The sequence below is a fragment of the Athene cunicularia genome (assembly GCF_003259725.1).
Source record: "Athene cunicularia isolate RWA chromosome 8 unlocalized genomic scaffold, athCun1 chr8_part1, whole genome shotgun sequence".
NCBI lineage: Eukaryota > Metazoa > Chordata > Aves > Strigiformes > Strigidae > Athene > Athene cunicularia.
In genome coordinates, this window is record NW_020799109.1 from 13,278,936 (window position 1) to 13,289,006 (window position 10,071).

Below are 10,071 nucleotides of genomic sequence, written 5' to 3' on the forward strand. Positions count from 1 at the left end.
GAAAGAGCAACTCTACAATGTCTGTGTATTTAAATAGCCACTAAGGAAATAAAACTGTAAATCCATGTGTGAGCTAACAGAATCATAATTACATTGTGCCAGTCCAGGAGTCTATGTTTAATGTTACACATTCATTGACAATGAAGGTTATGAAGATCCAATGGCAAACACCTTTTTAAGCAATTGAACACTCTTTCAGCAGTTGGCTGGATTTATAAAGTTTGCCACTGTTACCCCAAGAAGGTAACTCTCATGAGGATCTTGTCATTTTGCATCCTAATTACCACATTGCTCTATTCTCTACCCCTGCTCCACTTATATCCATTTAGAGCATTATCCAAAGAGCATTTCCTTAGTTTATTGCTTCGTCCAAGGCACGACTTTCCCCTTATCTTTCTAAAAGGGCAAAGGAAGCCACACCCATCTATCATCTTACCAACAGGGTTGATTCACACTCTGGTGAGCCTTCAATCATTCTCTCTTTAATTTTGCAACAAGACTTCCCAGGTGAGGTTTCATTTTACAGTTAAGTGATTTAATCTACAAAAAGGAGCAATCCCACTCCCTTGTAACTCTCGGGTGCATCATCCCGATTTTTCCCATGCATTTGCTTTAGTGTTCAATCCAATCTCACAATGAGCTGATTTAGAAAATACAAACCCCTACAAAAGAGCCATTATTTTCCTGCTGGTTTAGCTCCCTAAACAGGCTTACTGTAATACTCAAATAAGTACAGGTGCCAGTGGAAAGCAGGGGTCACAACTATGTATTTTGGTGACAGATACCCACTGGATCAGGTTAGCTGTAATGCGAAGCCTTACTCTCAGGCTCTCGCTTATGCTCTGTAAGCATAAGAAGCACAGTTACTTCTTTTAATTTGGAACTCTAATCTTCTAAGATGAGGATAAAAATATTTTAACTCATGCACAAGAAATAATTCAACCATCTTACTGTTTGTTTCCATCTGCATTACCCAGTTAAAACCTATATTACACTGGAATTGTGAACTCCTTGGGGGAAACATTTTGCTTCTGCAAAACAGGGGTCATAGCACCATGGGTTGGTTTGGTTTTTTTTTTTTCATTCTGTTTTACTGTTCACTCAAATATAAAACTGTTAAAATTCTACTGAAAATTTAACTGAAATCCAGTTGATGCAAGTCTTCACTGACAGAACCTGAAGCACAAAAAAGGCATCAGAGAAAAAAAATAAGACTTTCTATATTCTGATTTATTACTGATTCAAACCCTTGGGCTCTCTTTGACATCTTCTCATTATGGAAAATATAGTCAGTGAAAGTCAAAAAGAAACAGTCGCCCAGATTTCAACAAAACTTGATTTCTAAGTATAAGAAAAGCAGGCTTTTGTTTCAAAGTGTCCTGGGTTTGGCTGGGATAGAGTTAATGTTCACAAGAACCTGGGAGGGGGCATGGCCAGGATAGCTGACCCGAACTAGCCAGGGGGATATTCCATACCATGTAACACCATGCTCAGTACATAACTGGGGGAACTGACTGGGGGCAGGAGGGATCACAGTTGAGGCTAAGCGTCAGGTTCTGGGTGGTGGGCAATTGCACTGCATCACTTACTTTATACATTCTTTTATTAGTATTATTATTACTTCTTCTCTCCTTGTCCTACTAAACTGTCCTTATCTTAACAATGAGGTTTCACCCTTTTCTTCTGATTCTCCTCCCCATCCCACTGGTGGGTGGGGGTGTGCAGGAGGCGTGAGCAAACGGCCACACAGTGCTCAGGTGCCAATTGGGCTTAAGCCATGACACAAAGCAGTAGCAAGGGCTAACCAACTAGGGAAGCTGTAACTATAGCCCGGGAGTGGTAAAGCACACATTTAAGGGAGGATAAGCAAACAGAACTTTTAAGGGAGGATATGCAAACAGATTCTAGCTCATGCCACTTCTGCAAATCAAGCCTACTGACAGAATATATAGGATGAGAAGAAACGTCCACATGATTATTTGATACAAGTCATATAACAAAACTATAGTGACACATGAATCAAAACTGAAAATGGTACCAAGAACACATTAAGCCTCTCCACAGCTCTCCTGTTTCTCATGGACAACCTCCTGACCTTTGTTTGGAGTGGTTTATTTGGGAGAATTTATTGGATCAAGTAAATACAGACATAGAAGAATCTAACAAGAGTTTTTTTAAAAGGCAGTTGATCTAACTGCAACTAAATTCAATTATGAGCTATACCTAAAAAGCAGGACACCAACAGTTTGATTACCAGAGTTACCTCTCAAGTAGAAAATCAATGAGACATGAGTCACACTGGACAGAATGACACTAACCGGCCTGCCTTTACCTCCAAAAGATTCCCTCTCTACATTCAGAATTCTGATAAGAGAAAAAGACATAACCCTTCACTGCAGTACAGTAAGTTTGAATAAAATTAATTCTGGGCTGTAATTAACAAGGGATACTTTCAGATCATGAGTGACATAACCGAAATTCACAAATATTGAAAAGAAATTAATTACCTATGCTGTCGGTGTGGTGTTTTTCTGAGGGCTAGTCATAAAACAACAACAAAAGGACTGCCTAGATACTAACATCAAGAAATCTGTTCCTTTACACTTACATGCCTGGCTTATTTGAATGGTCCTGACAGCAAACTGTACTCCATAAAGCAATGCAGTGGTTCAACAACAGCTAAGACCTCCAAATACCTGTCAAGAACCCCACTGAGGTAATACTTAGGATCTAAAAAGGCTTAAAACGAACTGTAAACTAAGAAAAGAAAACTGAAAAGGACAGATTTCACTTTGGGGTGGGGAGGAGTAGGAAGCTTTATTTGCACTAGGACATCATACAAAGAGTAAACGTTTCTCATTGGCCTTTTCAGCACTGGCTGTGAGATGGCACCTATGTGAAGAACCTTCCTGATCTGAAGTATCTTAGGAATCCTCTTAACAAAAGATTAGTGGATTCCCAACTATATGATCCAGAGAAATTCTCAGCTGATCACACTGAAATGAGGTAACTACACTTTGTTTTGTCAGAAACCACTTCCTCACAGATGGATTTAAATCTATGCAAGCATATATGTGTTTTGCCAATTATCAGGCCTAGCATAAAGGACACAGCCAGCATAAAGATGAATCAATAACCAAATTGTATTTGATACAAAAGGGTCAGTACATGGGTGAGCACTGGGGGTACAAACAAGTCATAATAATACATAATCGACATCAATCCCACTGACCCCAACAATGACACCACACAAACAACAATGGGTGGAGTAAATGGTGAAATGCAGTCTCCCATAGAAGGGACAGGAGACAACCGAGTCAAAAAGCCAAACACATAAGACCAAGGAAGCCACATACTGAATCTCTACACAGCCCACATTTACAAAAGCCAGACCCGACCGGAGCCCAGTCCCAGGGAGGCAGGAGGCCCTTCCCCAACAGGGAACTCTGCACAGGGCATCCACCTCACAGACAGACACTGCCCCTGCCTGCAAGGGGTCCCAGCTTTTATCCCTCAGTGGGACACCTGACCCTTGGTTACTGAATGCAGACACCTGGGGCTCATTTACCCAATGGCTCTCCCTGCAAGGCCGGCCGCACCCTGGAGGGAGCCTAAAGGGAAACTCACCCCCACTTTGTGAAGGGCTGTGGGAATCACCCAATTGTCAACCTGAATTTGCGGTTTGGGGTTGAAACCCCAGCATTTCAATATGAAAAATAATTACACTACTGCAGCCTTCACAACAATGCTGTGAATAATGTTTTTTTCAGCCTTGCTGCATTTTTTGCAATGCACTGCATACAGCAGAATTTCCAGAAACTGATGCAATAAACACCATTGATTCTGCTAAAAATAGAAAACTAGTTTAAAAAAAAAATAATCATAAGCTTTAGTGGCTTTTTATTTTGCCTGTTTTTCCTGGACAATTTTAAAAAAAAAAAAAAAAGTTGCAGCAGAAGGGATTGAAAAGAACTAAGGACATCTGGTTAGCTTCCTTTTTACTGAAGCCTAGTTTTTCAGGAATCACTCAAAGAACAGCACTGGCAGCACAGCAAAGAACAGAAACACTGTCAGATATTTTCCAAGTGACAATTTAGAGTAGTTACTAACAAAAGCAATATAATCATGTATACCTAACTAATAAAACTCACTGCTACTTTGACTTTCAGAGACATGTACAGAGAAGGCGCAAGTAAATGAAAAGAAGGTAGTGGTGGAAAACATATACCAATATATTCTAACTTCAGAATGATTAATAAAATCCTTTTTCTTAAATTGCCAAAAGACTTTATACACTTGGAAACAGAAAGAAACCAAGCAAACAAACCCCAGCATCTGTTGTAATGCTAAGAGAGTCCCACTCTTTCAGTCAGTCACTGCCTATACACTCCCCCAGTTCACTGTGCAAGCAAGGCTTCTCCAAACTCCAGATTAAAACAGCCTTTTTCAGACAGTTCTGTCTGACAATTTATTCTCAGTTACAGCTCTTCAGGTGGAGCTTAGGGAATAGGTGCATCTGTCTAAGACTTAAGCCTTTGTGCCCTTACTGCATGAGACACTGTGACCCCTTTATAATACTGTACAAAAAAGCCTCTGTACTGCAGTGAAACATAGAAGGAAAATCCCTGGAAGTCTTAAAATATTTGAGGAAAAGAACAAATTCCTTTTCTGACATCACTCTAATGTAGTGAACAGTGTTTCCATTCTTCCTTTATCAATTTTTAGAAGTAGGATTCTCATTAACAAGTTTGAGATCACATTTATTTAACTGAAAGTTAAATTAAAGTTTACTGAAATAAACTGTTAGAATTAACTTCCACCATGTCCTGCCATGTCAGTTACCAACACTTTTGTTTCTCAGTGATTTAATGACCGATTTGCCACCAATTACAACAAACAGAAGGATGATACCCTGTGAAGTTAAAAGTATATATAAAGTTTAATCCATATCATTGGTGAGATGGAAAAATGCCCTAAAAGACTAAATAAAATTAGGCAGTAATAGATCAAAAGCATTATTTTATCTAAATCCTCTACACTCTTTTAAATGCTGAGAATGTGACAGAATTTGTTTCACATTAACCCTTTTCCTAATTACAGAGCACAAAGGTAACACAGAGCCTATCCTTCATTCGTCATTAAGACCAAGGCAGCTTTGTCAAATTTCAAAAATCAGAAATTTCCTTCAACAAGGTCACATGGAATGTAGACAGTTGACTTTGAATAGAAAAAGTCCAGAATAACTCAAAAGACAGTTTTGTTCAATTGCCCAGTAGTTTTAACCCTGAAAAGCTTTAACAACTCATTTGTGTCAAGGTTAGTTCTTCCAATTCAGTAAAATATTTTTATATCACCTAAAACAATCTCAAAGGAGAAACTTTCTTTAAAACTAGTATATGTAGTAGAAAGGATACATTTCTATTCAGGTTTTTTCATATTGTGACTATTACACAGTGATGGACATGAAAGAACGAAATCTGTTTTTAATTCATGAAAACACAAACCAAGTCTAAATAACATCATATTTATACAATAAACTCTTCAGGAACCTGAAGATACTTTATAAGTGATGATTCTCTCTCAAAATACATCCAGATAATAACTGTTCTCTCTATTTTACAAAAATAAGGTAAAATTGCATGATTTGTTCTGTTCCAGATCCTGAAATGCACCTGATTCCATGGCTCCAGACTTAATTTTTTGAACTTTGTTTCTCTTTGATGAAGTCTTCTTAAAGACTTCAACTCTAGCTAAAGGTTAAGTCAACAATATTAAATCTACAATTAGTACTCTATTATTATTTCAATATTAAATTACAGAAGGCTTTAATAAATGCTTTATAAAAGAGCCTTTAATTAATATATTTGATTTTTTAAAAAAAATTAATCTTAAAAACTGCCACATCATTAATTTTTTTTAGCTCAACCATGAGTTTTGGGGGGTTTTATAAATCATGACCAGCAAAATTACAAAAGTCATAAAAATGTGGAGAGATGTAATGTTGGCAAGTCATCCTACCTCCTGTGCCATGGACAGACCAACTACACTAACTAAAACACCTCTAAAAGGAGGTTATTTAACCTTTTCTAGAGCACTTTCAGCAATAGATATCCCATGATCTCCCTCAGATATTTATCCCTGTGATCATCTATCTACAGAGCAGTAAATTTTTTCCTAACATCAAAATCTCCTTTCGTGCTCTTTAGGACCATTATTTCTTATTCTACCTATAAAGGACAGTTTATTACATTCTTCTCCGTAGCAATCTTTACCATACTCGAAGCCTATTATTACCTCTCTCCATCTCTGCTACAGACTAAATAAGTGCAATTCTTCCAGTCCTTCCTCGAAGGTCATTATTGCAACTCTTCTCTAAACACCCTTCAGTTGATCCAAATCTGTATGAAGTAGAGTAACACAAATGGAGACAGTACATCGTCTGAGGCCTTACGCTGCGTACTGCAGAAGAATTTTGTATCTAACACACACAACCAATTCTGTCCATATATCCCAGTATGACTAGCTTTTTTATAGAACTCTTGTGATTGCTTTATGTTCATTTTGTGATACAGCTGCTTATTTGCAGAACTGTCGCCCAGACAGTTGTTTCTCATGTTTAAGATTACTGTTGGTACCCAAATGTATTATTTTTTGTTTCTCTTTACTGAACTGCATCCCATATAGTTCAGGTCATTTATCCAATTTGTCAAGACCATTTCACACTCTAATGCTTGTATTCCCTCCCAGATTTGTACCGTCCAGACAGTTAGTAAATCTGCTTTGTTCTATCATCCAGGTCACAAAGTGAAAGACTAAACAGGATTAAATTCAGAAAATACACCTGCACAATTCTACTCAATGCATGCCTTCAATCTGAAGTATCCTTAAAGCATTTAATTAATAAGTAACTAACCACCATGGTAAATCTTCTCTAACAGTATCTATTTTTGGTGTTTCTAGATTCTTTAGCTGTGGAGATAAAATTCGTAACTTCAACACTACTGTACAGGCAGAGTATCTTTCAAACACAAATATACAGGGGAGGCTTTGCCACTCTCCTCCTCCTTTAATGTATTTGTATGTGGCACAGTAACCCAGTTGCATAGCTCCTCCAATTTTTAATTTGGGCTATATCCCTGTTTTTCTTTCCTACACTAGAGATACTACAGAAATACTTCAATTCACAAAAAACCCCCACTAGCTCTGAAAAATTTAGATCTTACGTACATATATATATATGCCAATAAAACAAAAACAACAAAAAAAGCGCAGGGTGTTACCACTTATGTTGCCAACAGGCAAACTCTCAAGAACACTCATTTCCTTTCTGACTTTTATATTTTTCTACATAAGTGTTTTAAAGTTCAAATCGCTACATTTTAGGGACACAAATCAGGCATTTCACATGGCAAAGCTGTAAGAGACTGATAAAACTGCTCTACTACTGACCTATTCTCTGAAAAGAAAGCTTTTACACTTCTTACCTCTTGTTTGTCTGGCACACGTGCACCCACTAATCAAAACAAATATTTGTGTTTACATACTGTATTTAAATCTGAACTAGTAAAAACATGTTTAAAATTGTGGACAATCAAGTTGTCTGTCTTGCCAATATTCATATTCCCATGTCCTACGATGATGTTTAATACACCGGAAAAAATGGGAGAGCAGCTAATGGCAATCTCATAGATAAAACATTGCTACAAGGAGAATCAACCGTTTTCTGAGGCAACAAGACACAAAGCAATCAGCCTAATGCAAAGCAAAAATATTTAAATTGAGTATCAGGTAAAACTTTAACCATAGGGTGACGAGCTGCTGAAAAAAGCAACACAAAGTGGAACTTTGTCAGCAGAGGGAATGATCTCAGTACACCTCCAAAGGGCAGAGGATTGGCCTAGCTGACCTTTCTGTATTTCTACATTTAACTGAATTAATTATAAGCATTAAAGTGACTTTAAAGAACAGTTATTGTAAATTAAGCTACTAAGCTTTTACTCCGAAAATACAAAAAACCTCTTGTATGACAAACTGTATAAGAGAAAGTAGATGCAAACTGTTAAAACAATACCCAAATTTTGAACACAAACTCTACAAATTATCAACCTACCATGCTACAAAACCAAGTATTTGATTACAAAGCTGCACTTCATCAGAGAATCTTTTTTTTTCTTTTCATTTGAAAAACACTGTTCAATAATAGAACACACTATGTAATGTTCAGCTCTGCATTTCTTAAGTGCGTTTTACAAGTTACTCAAACAGAAAGTTTTCACAAAACCAAAATAAACTCGCATGATGGTTCTTCTACAACCAAGGCAGTTTTTGAAGCAGAAATCATATTTACAGTGTTCTTAAGACTAGAACAATATACCCTTAAGTGTTAGTGTAAGTTTACCAAAAGCAAGTTCTTATAATCAGTAGCCTCATTTCCAGCAAAGAACACTTAATTTGGAAACTAAAAGAAAAAAAACCAAAAACCAAAATACCTTCCTCACTACAGAAGTGAGAAAGTTTCTCACTTTCTGCAACTTCACTCACGCCTACAGAGGTGGCAGAATTTTTCTGGTTCGAGGTTTTTAAGGACAAGTTCTACAAATATCTGTCTGGAATAATCTAAGTACATTTAAACAAACCCCAAAGAAAGGGAGCAATAGGTCTTACAGTACTGAATTTCTAGAACTGTGTGTGTAGTGTAAATATAGGTATATAAGCAAGTGCTGAATCCTTGAAAAATAAGTTATTTCTTGCAAATATGGTTCTTTATGACCAGAGAAACCTGTACCATCAGTTCCCACACAATGCAAAGACTTCCATTTTGGGGAAAACCAAGACAAAACAAACCACAATAGATTAGCCCTAAAGACAAATGTGAAAGACTAACTTAAAAAACAAGAAGAATCCCATAATTGGCAGTAGGGCAGACTGTAAAGACTTTTGTTCCAAATTCCCGAGTACTTTTAGAAATATTAAGAAAAATTTTCTTATTCCCTTCTCCAAAAAGGTGCTAAAAGAGCAGAGTGAAACTCTTTCCACCTTGTATCAACCAGACAACTCTTACTGACCAGAAGTCAACTTAATCAAAGTATCTAGAATGATCTCGGAAGAACCAAAACTAAAAAAATTCTTTTAAGTCTCTTGGAAATACTGGGAGAGTAAAGCCTCCATTCTGAATGAGACTATGACAGCAGACTGGAATCTCACTACATAACTATGTTAGAAACACTGATAAGTATCAGAACAGTCACGTGCTGTTCAGCTGTAGAACAGAAGCCCAAATTTTGTGAAACAGTTATTTCTGCACATTAGATCTGTAATAATGCTAAGCTCAAAAAATCCTATTTGCTATTTCTCTTTTTCAAGAAGTGTTAAAATTTATGAGACAAAACATATGATTGAACATTACTAAATAGGTTAGTAACTAAGCTATTTAATACAGACTATCTCCTTAGTAATTATACACTTGATGCAATGCAAAGGAAAAATTGTTTCAGATAACAGTGGTACAGCTGAGAATTGCAGGAACTACCTATACTGGACTAAATAACTAGACACATAAATTATCAGCAGTATTTCAATTTAAGGTCATAATTGCTGCTCCTTACTGACACAGATGGTCATACTGTGTAACAGTCCTTCACAAAAAACCTTACTGTAAATTCAAGACATAGAATGGTTGTTTTTATGAAGTAACTGTGCCAGTGCTGGGGTAAATCTGCAACCACAGTTGTTCAGGTTCTGAATAACTTGCTAGAAGTCACATGTTAAAGTAAATTACTAACTGCTAATCCCTTCTAAGACAATGTGAATTTCATGAGTGACTTCAACTAGGTGAAAATTTCACCCAATAACTACTTGTTTGAACATTTTACCACATACTCTTTATTTTGAAAGAACTGCATTTTTCTCTCCTACTGTTTAACATACACCCTTTTTTTCCACTTCTGATTAAGTAAACGCTAATATTATTAATCCAAAAGACAATACCGTAAAATTAAAAGATACTTGAAAACAAATCACAACAGTAACTTGTATTCTTATTTTCTGACGAGCTATACTCGCTTCTGTAAA